This window comes from Rhagoletis zephyria, unplaced genomic scaffold (assembly GCF_001687245.7).
Source record: "Rhagoletis zephyria isolate East Lansing unplaced genomic scaffold, Rhagoletis_zephyria_1.1 Rzeph_scaffold_01555, whole genome shotgun sequence".
Taxonomy (NCBI): domain Eukaryota; kingdom Metazoa; phylum Arthropoda; class Insecta; order Diptera; family Tephritidae; genus Rhagoletis; species Rhagoletis zephyria.
The window spans coordinates 76,879-89,518 of NW_016158639.1; positions in this window are offsets into that span (position 1 = coordinate 76,879).

A 12,640-nucleotide genomic window follows, 5' to 3' on the forward strand; every position below is an offset into this window, starting at 1 on the left:
GACCTGCTCTTAGCCAGCTGACAAATTAGTGACTTTTTTTTGAGACTAGAGACGTGAGACAGCGTACTGAATACCAAATAGTCCCAATAGTCATTTCTCACGGAAACGGTCTGGACCATTTTTATTGGAGTTGGCAGCACTAATTTTATACTTCTAGTACGAGGAAGACGAAATTATAAAAATTAACTCACTAAATGGGGAAAGGTACATTTAAACGAAATAATATTCACTTAAACAAATACTAGGCGTAAAGCAAATTTATTTGAAGCAAGTTAAAAGAAGCAATGGCAGAATACAAATATTTGTGTATGCATTCATTTGTCAGTGCTACCAAACCGTACTACCATATTATCAGTGACACAATCCAAAAAGAGCTGATAATAAATTGAACCAGATCTCCATCAGGATCATATCGTTGTTGTTCCATTTGCGTGCAAATTTTTTATCCGGATCCCGATCATTGCCCACGGAAACAATGTCTTTCCGTAGAGAGACACCCCTGGTTTGTATATTTTATATCGCTATTGAAATGCACTTCAAGATAACAGTTAATTAAAATCAAATCTCTTTTTATGTTTTTGTTTGTAAATATTCGATTAGTTCGACGAATAACATCGGAATGTGCATCGCTAGAAATTAGGAAATACAAGTCGAGAATCGAAATGTAATCGTTTTGAAGGTTGAAGCGTTGTACGCAGATCTCAAGAGCTGTCAAAACTCCATATAAAAAAGCCTAAAAAATGGCCAAGAAAAATTTATTAAGCCGAATACGTTTAAGTAGCCCAGAGTTCATAATAAATTCGTTAAGCTTTCTAGTAGGATTTTCTAAAGATTTTTTGTAAACAAAGAGCACAAGGCAACCCATGCTTTCAACAGAAATTTTGCCCGTGCCATTATTTAGTGAGGAAAGAGTGAGACAGTTGTCAGCGAAATATCAGATGTCGAAATTCCACGGACACACTCTGCACACACACACACGCACACACGCGAGATAATGGCATTAATACATTAAAATAAGCGAAATATGCATGATCATTATAATTAAGCTTGGAACCCCTGAATAAGGAAAAGAGGCAATTCCAAGCAAAAGTTTAAAATTTTTGGCAGTGATCATAAGTTTATTGCTTAAAGATTTCTGAAGGGAAATAANCGTGCTGGTTTAAAACCCCCCGAAGGAAGATTTAAACCACCACTTAAGCCTCATCCCCACGGCAAGGGGACCAACACGATGAGGCATTAATACATTAAAATAAGCAAAATATGCATGATCATTATAATTAAGCTTGGAACCCCTGAATAAGGAAAAGAGGCAATTCCAAGCAAAAGTTTAACATTTTTGGCAGTGATCATAAGTTTATTGCTTAAAGATTTCTGAAGGGAAATATTTTGATTTGATCAAAAATATTTATTTTTAATATTATAAAAAATTTATTTCCCCGGCAAGGTTTAATGTTAACTGAATAAAAAAAAAATACAGGTTCCCTTATTTTCGATATTATTTAGTTCTGCGGGGATGGCTGGAAAATAATGTGGACCACCTTAATGTACATACATGCATACTTAGACATATCTGTATTTACCGCGTGTAAAATAATAACAGTCGCACCTCAACAACGTAGATTATTTCTTTAGGAATACATAGCCATCTAATTTAATTTTAACGGTTACATCGCCCACTAATTGAAAACGTTTAGGCATTGTTTAATATTTAAATTAATAGTAAGAGGTTGAGGAGCATGGATGCTAAAAGTGTCTTGTTACAAGCTTTTATTAAGTTTCCCTNCCACCTTAATGTACATACATGCATACTTAGACATATCTGTATTTACCGCGTGTAAAATAATAACAGTCGCACCTCAACATCCCTTAAGTTTCCCATATGTTACATAAGTTGTGTATAACCAAATATTGCAATCATTTTCTAACCAACTTCCCGATGACCTGGAGGCTTGAAGGTTCAAATATGGCTCAGAAACCGAATGACAATGCAACATGAGATGAATTAATCGACTAGGTGGCGCAGTAGTTGAGATACTTGAGAAACACGTATTTAACGCCCAGTTTGGTTCATATTTAAAATGTATATTTCTTACATGAAAAGGAGTATGTCCACAAATTCGATAGGGGGCGCAGGAGTCGAGATATTTGGAAAATCCGTATTTATGGTCCGATTTGNGATGAATTAATCGACTAGGTGGCGCAGTAGTTGAGATACTTGAGAAACACCTATTTAACGCCCAGTTTGGTTCATATTTAAAATGTATATTTCTTACATGAAAAGGAGTATGTCCACAAATTCGATAGGGGGTGCAGGAGTCGAGATATTTGGAAAATCCGTATTTATGGTCCGATTTTTTTTATATATATAACCTCTAATATTTAAATGAATAAAAATAACTAAAAAAAATTTAGCCGTCGAGGTGCTTTTTATTAACTACTGGTAAAAGGTTGCCTTAAAATTTTTTTATATTACTTGTTTTAGAACAACATTTGGCAAGTCAAGAAGTTGTTATCGCATCAAATTCTTAAAGAGCCATAATATGGAAGAACTATTCAAAATCTTGCCCGTATTAAGATCGTCTGGATAGTTTCAAAAAGCATTAAAAAAATTGGGACGAAATGATAGACGAGTGCGAAAGATTCAAAGTAAGTTTATTAAATCTGGAGGGCGTAGATTGGAATAACTGGCTAAAAACCTACGTCGTAAATAATATATATTAAAAAAAAATAATAATAATCACTAATTAATTGAAATAAAGGTAATGATCGTAATAAAAAAAAACTAAGCGCAACAGTTATTATTTTACACGCTGTACACACGTATAGATTTGTATGTACATATGTATGTATGTATGTAATTGTAGTATCGAATTGTAGATATGCATGTTACAAAAATTGGCAGCTAAACTAGTGAAAATATGAGTATAAAAATTCACAAAAATACGATCAAGACCAAAAAATATATGTACATGATTTATTTTGGAACGAATTTCCGTCAGCCCTTGTCAAGCTTGGTTGGCAGCCAACCCGTTTTCGGTGTTGTGCCATCTTCAGTGTCATTATTCGTTTTTTTCGTTTTTCGAAGATGACACAACGCCGAAACCGGTTGTCTGCCAACCAAGCTTGACGAGGGATGACGGAAATTCGTTCCAAATTAAATCATCTTACCACCCTGTCGGAAAAATCAACCAACACCAACACAAAAATATATATATATAAATACATATGTATATACATATTTAGATGCGTTAATTATTATAAATACAATTGCTAAGCATTCATGTACATATTTAAGCATATTCTATGTTATTAGAAATTTCTCAAATTTATTTAAGAATTAATGAGCAAATGATTTTCTATGTTAGAAGACCAATATCTATGCATCACTTTTTCTACATTTGGGAGCCAACTAAAAACTTTAAACGAGTCTCCTGAAAAATCTTGTTTTTTGATATTTTATATACATATGTAAATAGTTGTACGTATTTACCGCTTATCCAAAAATTCCGAACGAAGGCATTTACATATGTATAGTTACTTATTCGGTTGTGTGTACACATTTATGTATGTATTTTTGTGAATACTGCAAGGAGTAACTAATCAACTATTCTGTAAATTTAGAAATCAAGTGGTGAATATCGTATATATATGTAAGAATGAATATGGTAAATAATTAAAGATGTTCTAAGCAATAATTGCAATGGTGTATAATAATGGTGAAGAATAAATATATTTTATGTATGTACATATTTATGTATATGTATATGTATGTACACATTTATATATGGATGCTTTTATGGAATTTTACATTTGGTCACGGCATAAAGCGAGGAAGCTTAGTTGGAACTATCCGCCTTATTCGGATTAAGAGCTGACTAAATTCAGCAGCATCTGTTTAGCTTTAGATTCGGATACAAACGGTCGTCTATATAAATGATCACCTTAAAAAACTCTTCCAGCAATGGGTTGTGCACTGGGTTTGGGACCCGTAAGGTAAAAAACAGATCCAATGACCTTAGCATCAGACCATTTGCCAATAGTCATCTCGATTAATAAACCTGCCGGCTTTGCTTCCGCGGAACACCGAACCTACATCAACCATTCTGAACGGAGATTCGGTAACTTGTGAACGAATATACGCGGAAAAAGTGGGGAGAGCATTTGAAGACTTGCAGCCTAACTTCTGGTGTGAGAAATCATTGATCAACCGTGAGGTCCACTGTCCAACCCAACGAAGCCTGACGACAGAGTCGAAATCTCTTTTGGCGCCAGCGCCTCTTCGGACCCGGAGCGATGCGCGAGCTATTTTAGCCACCAAATTACACTGCATCCTCCGGCGGACAAAGCCAAACGTCGAGTGACCAGATAGCTGCACAAACTGCGAATACCCTGTGCGTCTCCTGTTTTCACCAGCGATGAGGTTCAGGGACCCATCGGTTGGCGAAATCCTCCAAAGCCATAGATTCCGACGGAATATGCATGCCGATGCTGAAAACTTTGGGTCCTTGTGTTCGAAAGTAAACGGTTACCTCTCCGAACTTTCTCGCTTCTTCGCTGGAAGGAGCCTAACCCCTACGAAACCTCGGCAACCCTTTTTAACCACCTGGACGAAGACTGCAGCTGAGTATTCACGTCGACTGCGAACCAATTCCGACGGCGAATAACCCAAAAATCCTCGGAGTTACCTTCGATAGTGTTATTTTCTTCTGGGCGCGTACAGCCGCAATTTTCAATCGAATACAGAGCCGCAACACNCCTCGGCAACCCTTTTTAACCACCTGGACGAAGACTGCAGCTGAGTATTCGATAGTGTTATTTTCTTCTGGGCGCGTACAGCCGCAATTTTCAATCGAATACAGAGCCGCAACAAGGGCGGGACATGGTAGTTATTAACTCATTCAAGAACAAGCGTACAATATATTGAACAAACTTTTTTGGTGCCTAAAGCTCATTTCTCGTAAATAAGAACCTTTGTTGTTAAACGAACAGTTAATTTGAGAACATTGGGCACATTCAGAAGGCGCAACAGCTCAGTATCTGTTGCAATTGCACCTTCTGAACGCGTTGTTGTGTACTTCTGATCAACTGAACAGTTGCGTGTTAGATGATCGTAATATTTTTCTGATCATTTGGGACAACATGTTGGTGTGTACTTCTGAGAATTGAATTTGACAGCTAATAAATCAAGCAGTTCAGAAGACGCTTAGCGATCAATGATCTTTTTTAGCAACGGTTGCGCTCAACTGCTGCGCCTTCTGAACCTACCCATTGTATCATTCTACTTTTCCGCTTTTCTTCAGTTGTGTTTTCAGGAAGCAGTTCACCGTATTTTTCTGAAAAAAATTAAAAGTGTCGCAAAAGCGGATAGTGAGCAGTGTTATATATTGGAAAAATTGACTATTTTTTGTGGAATAGAGATCCGAAAAATTTTTTTGTGTGATTTATAGTTTGGAAATATATTTCGAGAAAGAAAGAAATAAAAAAGATTGAGATCACTTCCTACTTTACAAACCTAGGGTACCACTTACAAAAATAATGTACGCAAAATAAGGGTAAAACTAACAATTCTATAAATGTTTTGATTGCATTTTCGAAATTGACGATCAAAAATTAGCCGGTATGGTATAAAAATTTTCAGATTTTTAGCTTCAGCAAGAATTCGCAACTTCTCTCCAAGAGAACTGGCACTTTACGTTCTCAACGCCAACGCGACTTGAATAAAAATCATGATAGATCGTATAAATCGTAAAAGTTATTTGGTCGACGAATAGAACTTACAAGTAAGTATTTTTGAAAATCGGACGAACATTTATTATTAAATTTGGGTTTAATTTTTTTAACAGGCGGCAACTCCTTTTGAAAAAGTAAATCCTTATTGCACGTATACAGGTGGAAACCTTTACTGTGACACCTAATTTTTGAAAATCGAAGGAACGGTGCAGATCTGATGACCTGGAAAAAAATCCCTTAGCGTATTATATATACAGATAACGTCTAAAACTCACAAACAATATGTGCCCAATCATTAAATGTGATATATTTTTGGTAAATTTTTGTTTTCTGCTTTCCACTTGTTGCGAGATCCGGCAACGTCTTTGGCCGTTTTTTACCAACTTCAAACTCACTGTCATCGTCGTTATCTCTGATTGGCTATTCTAATTTGCTATGTGAAATCGGGAGAAGTTCGGACAATTGACAGGCGAGTATTGGCATGGACTCTTTTTAGCAGTCGGGAGACAAAGACATGTTTTTTAACGTAGCTAAAGTATTGCTGAATATTTGATATTAATTGTTATTTAAATTATAATACAAAATAAAGGGCACGTTTAAAAAAAGTCAACATTGTAAAAAACTTTCTCTAAGCACAATGTCAGAGGAAATAAAACCACTGGGCCACCATGAAGGTTTACAATTGCTGCTTCTACAGTCGAAAATCCGCTCATGATCAAATGCCAAAAATGCAAGCAGAAGTTCCATCGGAAAAGTGTTGGCGTTGGGAACAACGTGAACCGACAACGGTGGGTTTGCAAAATACGTTCTTCCGCTGATGTTGCAGCGGAGCCGGACAAAAATGTGACTATCGTTCAGATTCTGAGCAAACCTCTGACAATGATGCATCTGCCTCATACCCATCAGGCGCTATTACTGGGATCTTGGCCTCGTCTAAAATTACCCAAATATCAACCGCAGCGCCAGAAAACCACAAAAGGTTCATAGACAACATATCGCTGCAGAAATCTCTTTTTGCTCAAAATAATATCGACGCATTCTCTTTGATGCTAATGGATGCAAATGCCCTTAGTTGCCAAGGTAGCCTCGGCGCGGTGTCAAAAGTGCCGGAGAAGACAAAGTATGTGCGACCTCCACATCAGCCAATAAACGCAGAGATGCAGCTAGGAGAGGAACGGTATCGTCCTTCGAGTCCAGCAAGATCTATTCGTTCACATTCGTCGCGAGCATCAGGAGGTAGTAAGATTCGTTTGTGCGAGGAAGAGAAAATTCTCATATTATATAGCAGAGAGAGGAGCTCTTAAATAAGCGCAAAGATCTCCTTCGACGCATGGAGGTAAGGAGTACCAACACCGATTCCGATGACAGCGTACAACGCGTCCCAAACCTGCGATATAATAGTTCACAACATGTGGACACATGTAAAATTGGCGATGTACAGACGCAGAATAATCCGGCAACAACATCCATACAGTGGCTTCCGTTAAGCTCTGCCTCAGCTCCAGTGACCCCAAATCTATGTGAAGAGAATAGTTTCGATTGTACAATGCAAGAAGTACAGCAGCACCGCTTTACATGTAAATAACTCGCACAAGCGTAGGTAAGGAGCTGACAAAGTTTGGTGGCAAACCAGAGTGGCGTCTTTTCATTGCCACTTATAATCAAACCACTGAAATATGCGGGTTTTCGCAAGATGCAAATATAATAAGGCTTCGAAAGTCTATAGAGGGACCAGCTCGTCAATCAGTCAAAAACCTACTGCTGCATTCGCAATGTGTTCCGCAGGAAATCGCAGCGTTGAAGATGATGTTCGGCAGACCAGAACTAATCATCAACGTTTTACTTCAACAAATTCGCAACATGCCTCCTCAAACGCAAGACAACTTAGATGGCCTTGTTAACTTTGCTCTTGAAGAACAAAACGTTTGTGCATCCATGAAAGCTTCCGGGCTCCAAACGCATTTAAATAACGCGAAACTGGAGCAAAAGCTGGTGGCCAAGCTGCCCGCAATATTCCAAGCATTCTGGGGAATGCACAAGTTGACGATAGGAGAAAGTAATCTGGAACATTTTAGCAACTTCCAACTTGCCCAAGGTGCCATCAGTGTAATTCTGTCCGGTTCGTCGCAAAAGGAACGCAAACGTGGTGTCTTGAATACGCACTCTGAAGGCAGTAAGAGACCAAAAATGGTAAGCTGTATCATATGTAAGTCTGATTCCCATGCAATCTTTAACTGCACCTCATTCAAGGAAATGTCGCGAGCTGATAAATGGGAGATAGTGCGGAAGCACAAACTATGCCGGCGATGCTTGCGTCCACATAGCTCGTTTAACTGCAAATCAAATATAGTATGCGGTATTGACCATTGCACCCTGAGACATCATCCATTCCTGCGCAAGGTACCAGCTGATTCTGCCACAAATACAGTATACACGCATATAAGTGAAAGCAACACAGTACTGTTTCGTATAGTACCAGTAATAATATACGGTGGGGGTACTCAAATATCAACATACGCGTTCCTGGACGACGGCTCCTCCATTACGCTTATAGATGAAGAGCTACAGCGAAATGTAAGAATCCAAGGCACGAAACGACCACTTTGTCTACGATGGACTGGAAACACTAATCGTTATGAAGATGAATCAGTGGTTGCCGACATTATTATATCCCCACCAGGTGGAAAGCACTTCACCCCCAAAGACGTACATACCGCACGTCAGCTGAACTTACCGTCCCAGTCGCTTGATGTTTCTGCGCTAAAAATAAAATATAAACATTTGCGAAACCTTCCACTACAGTCGTACCGTCATATTCAACCAAAGCTGCTATTGGTCTAAACAACAGTGCCTTAACTTCGACAACCAAAACCCGAACTGGAACGTTGTTGGAACCCATCGCCGAGAAAACGCGTATCGGTTGGACTGTTAAAGGACAGTTGTCCAGCGAAGAAGTTATTCCTGAGCACCATGTTTTTCACATATGCAACTGCACATATTCCGCTTGCGTTGATCTACTTAAAGAGTTTAAAGTCAATGGCATCTCGCTAAACTCTTTGCTTTGTGCCATTTCGTCAGCGGAGGATTGCTGTTGGCGGTGACATCGTTGAGATGTTACACCAAACGCTGATCAGACCAGAGGACCAAAATTACCAGCGTTTCTTATGGTATGAACCGGGAGCTCGGCAACCTTCGGCGTACGTCATGACCATTATGACGTTCGGCGTAACCTGCTCCCCTAGCTGTGCACAATATGTAAAAAATAAAAATGCCGAGGAGTTTAGCAGTCATTATCCTCAAGCTGCGCAGTGCATCATAAACAACCACTACGTTGATGACATGCTCGATAGTGTAGACACCGAGGATGATGCGTTCCGTCTAGCAACGGATGTACAACAAATTCACCAAAAAGGCGGGTTTCTCATCCGCAACTGGGTATCCAACTCTAAAACGGTTCTTAATCAGCTTATCGCTGAATGTGCGGCAGATATCAACCAAAAACAATCTGTCAACCGAAAAGGTACTTGGAATGTGGTGAGCGACCACAGAAGATTGCCTCACATTCAGAATGTCTGAGCGAATTAGAAGTAGTGACTTCATACGCACAAATCGACGGCCTACGAAGAGGCAAGTCCTCAGTCTTATCATGACTATATTCGATCCTCTAGGTCTAATTGGATACTTCGTTATGTACGCGAAGGGGATTATGCAAAATATTTGGCGAAGTAGGTGTTCATGGGATGAGCAAATTCCCGATGAAGTGTATCAGAGCTGACTGCGGTGGAAACAAAATCTTCCGAAAATGGAGGGCATCAAAATTCCACGCTGTTATATTCGCCAGACGTTGCCCTCGTATCCAGAATTGGAGCTACACACGTTTGTAGATGCGAGTGAGAATGGGTACGCGGCTGTTAGTTACTTCAGATACTACGAGGGAGAGAGTGTTAATTGCGTACTCGTTGCTTCAAAAACTAGGGTATCTGTCATCAAGATGTTAACAATTCCTCGCTCCCGTACGGTTTTGTCCTGGTTCAATAGGGATCATCGCCGCTACCAACAATTCGTTGCATATCGTATTAGCGAAATACTCAAAAAATACTGACCCAGTTGATTGATACTGGACATCGACGCATGACAACGTTGCTGATGAAGCCATAAAATGAAAGAGAGTTCCTGAAATAAGTGTCGACGCCCATTGGTTCTGAAGCTCGACTCGCAGAATTGGCCAGCACAGACCTTTGTATCTAATACGACTACTACTGAAGAACTTCGCGCACAATACGTAGGGGCACATCACGAAAGGCAGCTAAACGAATTTATCAAATTAGACGCAAATCGATAATCATCCTGGCGCCGTCCCCTTACCATGACCGCAGCAGTTATTTATTGTGCCAGGATTTGGTTGAACCAAATAAAGCATTCGCAAGATAGAGAAGCTAGCTATCGTACACCTCGCACCGAAGACTTCCAGCTGGCTGAAATAATGCTGTGGAAACAGGCCCAGCTTGACACCTTCAAAGATGAAATATTTTCGCTCAAAGACGGGAGGTACGTTTAACGCTCTAGTTAGATCTACAAACTATCTCCGTATCTAGATAGCAACAAAGTAATTCGTCTCGGTTCACGCTTATGCACGAGTGAGAAGAACGATTTAGTTATTCTTCCTAAAGATCATTATGTAACGTAACTGATCGTGTCCGATATTCACTCTAAATGTCAACATAGAAATTCAGAAACGGTGGTAAACGACGTCCGACGTAATTACTGGGGGCCTCGGCTAAGAGTGCTTGTCAATCAGGTGAAACGCCGATTTCCATATTGCAAAATTAACAGTGCGCTGCCCAAAACGCCTAGGATGGGCAATCTACCGCCTGCTAGAGTCGCTGCCTTCCACCGGCCGTTTTCATATGTCGGGTCGACTATTTTGGCCCGCTCTTGGTATCGATAAGGAGAAGCAGCGAAAAACGGTACGGAGTATTGTTCACCTGCTTCACGACAAGAGCGATCCATATCGAAATCGCTCACACTCTTTCAGCGGGCTCATCCATTTTTGCTATACGCTATTTTATTGCCAGAAGAGGTAATCCGGTGGAGTTTCGGACTGACAATGGCACAAATTTTAAGGGTGCGGAAAGGGAATTGCAAGCCGTTTTCGACCTAATGGATAAAAACGAAATCATCAGAACCTTTACCAGTCCTAAAATTACTTGGAAGTTCATTCCACCAGCGGCACCACACATGGGTGGTGTGTGGGAGAGATTAGTAGGCACCGTAAAAGATGTTTTATATTCCATATTGAGAGGAAGAACTACTAGTGACGAACTATTGCATGCTGCGTTAATGGAATCTGAAATGGTGGTTAACTCTCGGCCTCTAAAGTTTTTTACCTACTTGAAACTCACTGTCATCGAGGCGATCGCTGATTGGCAGTTCTACTTTGCTATCGGGAGAAGTTCGGACAATTTACAGGCGAGTATTGGCATAGACTTTTTTGGCAGTGGGGAGACAAAGTCAAGTTTTTTAACGTAGCTAAAGTATTACTGAATATTTGATATAAATTGTTATTTACATTATAATACAAAATAAAGGGCACGTTTAAAAAAGTCAACACCACTCTTCGAAATACAAAGGCTATACTTAAAAATTACATAGGTGTAAATATTTTCAATTCTCCCAATTTTTGGGTTGATGTTACTATTGCTCCAAAAATGGTTTTCGCGAAATTATGCAATGAAGCTCAGGCGAAAAATTAAGAAAATCGAAAATGTCATATATCATTTCAAGACCTGACGAAACCGTAATCACGTTTTTTTTACTAATAATGTTTAGCAAGAGATAAATAAAAAAGGAAAAATACCAAATNAATGTCATATATCATTTCAAGACCTGACGAAACCGTAATCACGTTTTTTTACTAATAATGTTTAGCAAGAGATAAATAAAAAAGGAAAAATACCAAAAAAATGATAAATACCTTTACGTAAATAATCTATGACACTTAGAGTATTGATAACAGTGGGAAAATCCACGTCTTTTTATGGGTTCAACGCCAAACGCAACTAAACTGATTGGCCGATATCCCGCCGTTTCCAGTATTTCTTTCGAAACGTACCGTTCGTAGAGGAGTGTGAGTAAAGGATGTGAAATTTTGTAATTATGACTTTTTTCTCTTCCCTCTCTAAGCCCAATCATACTAGAGAAGAAAGATTTGACTTATTTGAAAATTTTCCTTCAAAAATTTCTATAAGACAGACGAATGTCAAGGAAATAAAGGAAATAAAGCTAGAAAGCGGTTTTATTACTTCACATGTTTATAATGANTCTAAGCCCAATCATACTAGAGAAGAAAGATTTGACTTATTTGAAAATTTGCCTTCAAAAATTTCTATAAGACAGACGAATGTCAAGAAAATAAAGGAAATTAAGCTAGAAAGCGGTTTTATTACTTCAAATGTTTATAATTTCACCATGCTCCAAACTCACCAGTTTTTTTTTTATCAACTGTCCCATGACTTTTCCACCTGCCACCATATAGTTGAAACACTGTGTCGTGCTGAAATAAGTAAGTACTATGTATAAGTATACAGATTATTCTTTATTACACGAACAAAATTGTACACAATATTTTCTTCACGATGATATTTGATTAAGTGAAAAAGTGACGGGACTTATAAATATATTTAATACTTAAATTTACTTAAGTATTCCGTGCGCGCAATATCTTTAGTTAGATTTGTATTCTTAAATTGAGAGTTGTATTCATACATATGTACCCTTGTAGTCAGCTGATTAAGTCAAGTGACATTTTGACTAGTTTTGGCTCCTTTTCTTTTGTTTATTTAATGTATATATATATTTTTTTATATATAAAAGTCTACATAAAAGTCTCTAATAATTTTTTTTGGCTGAC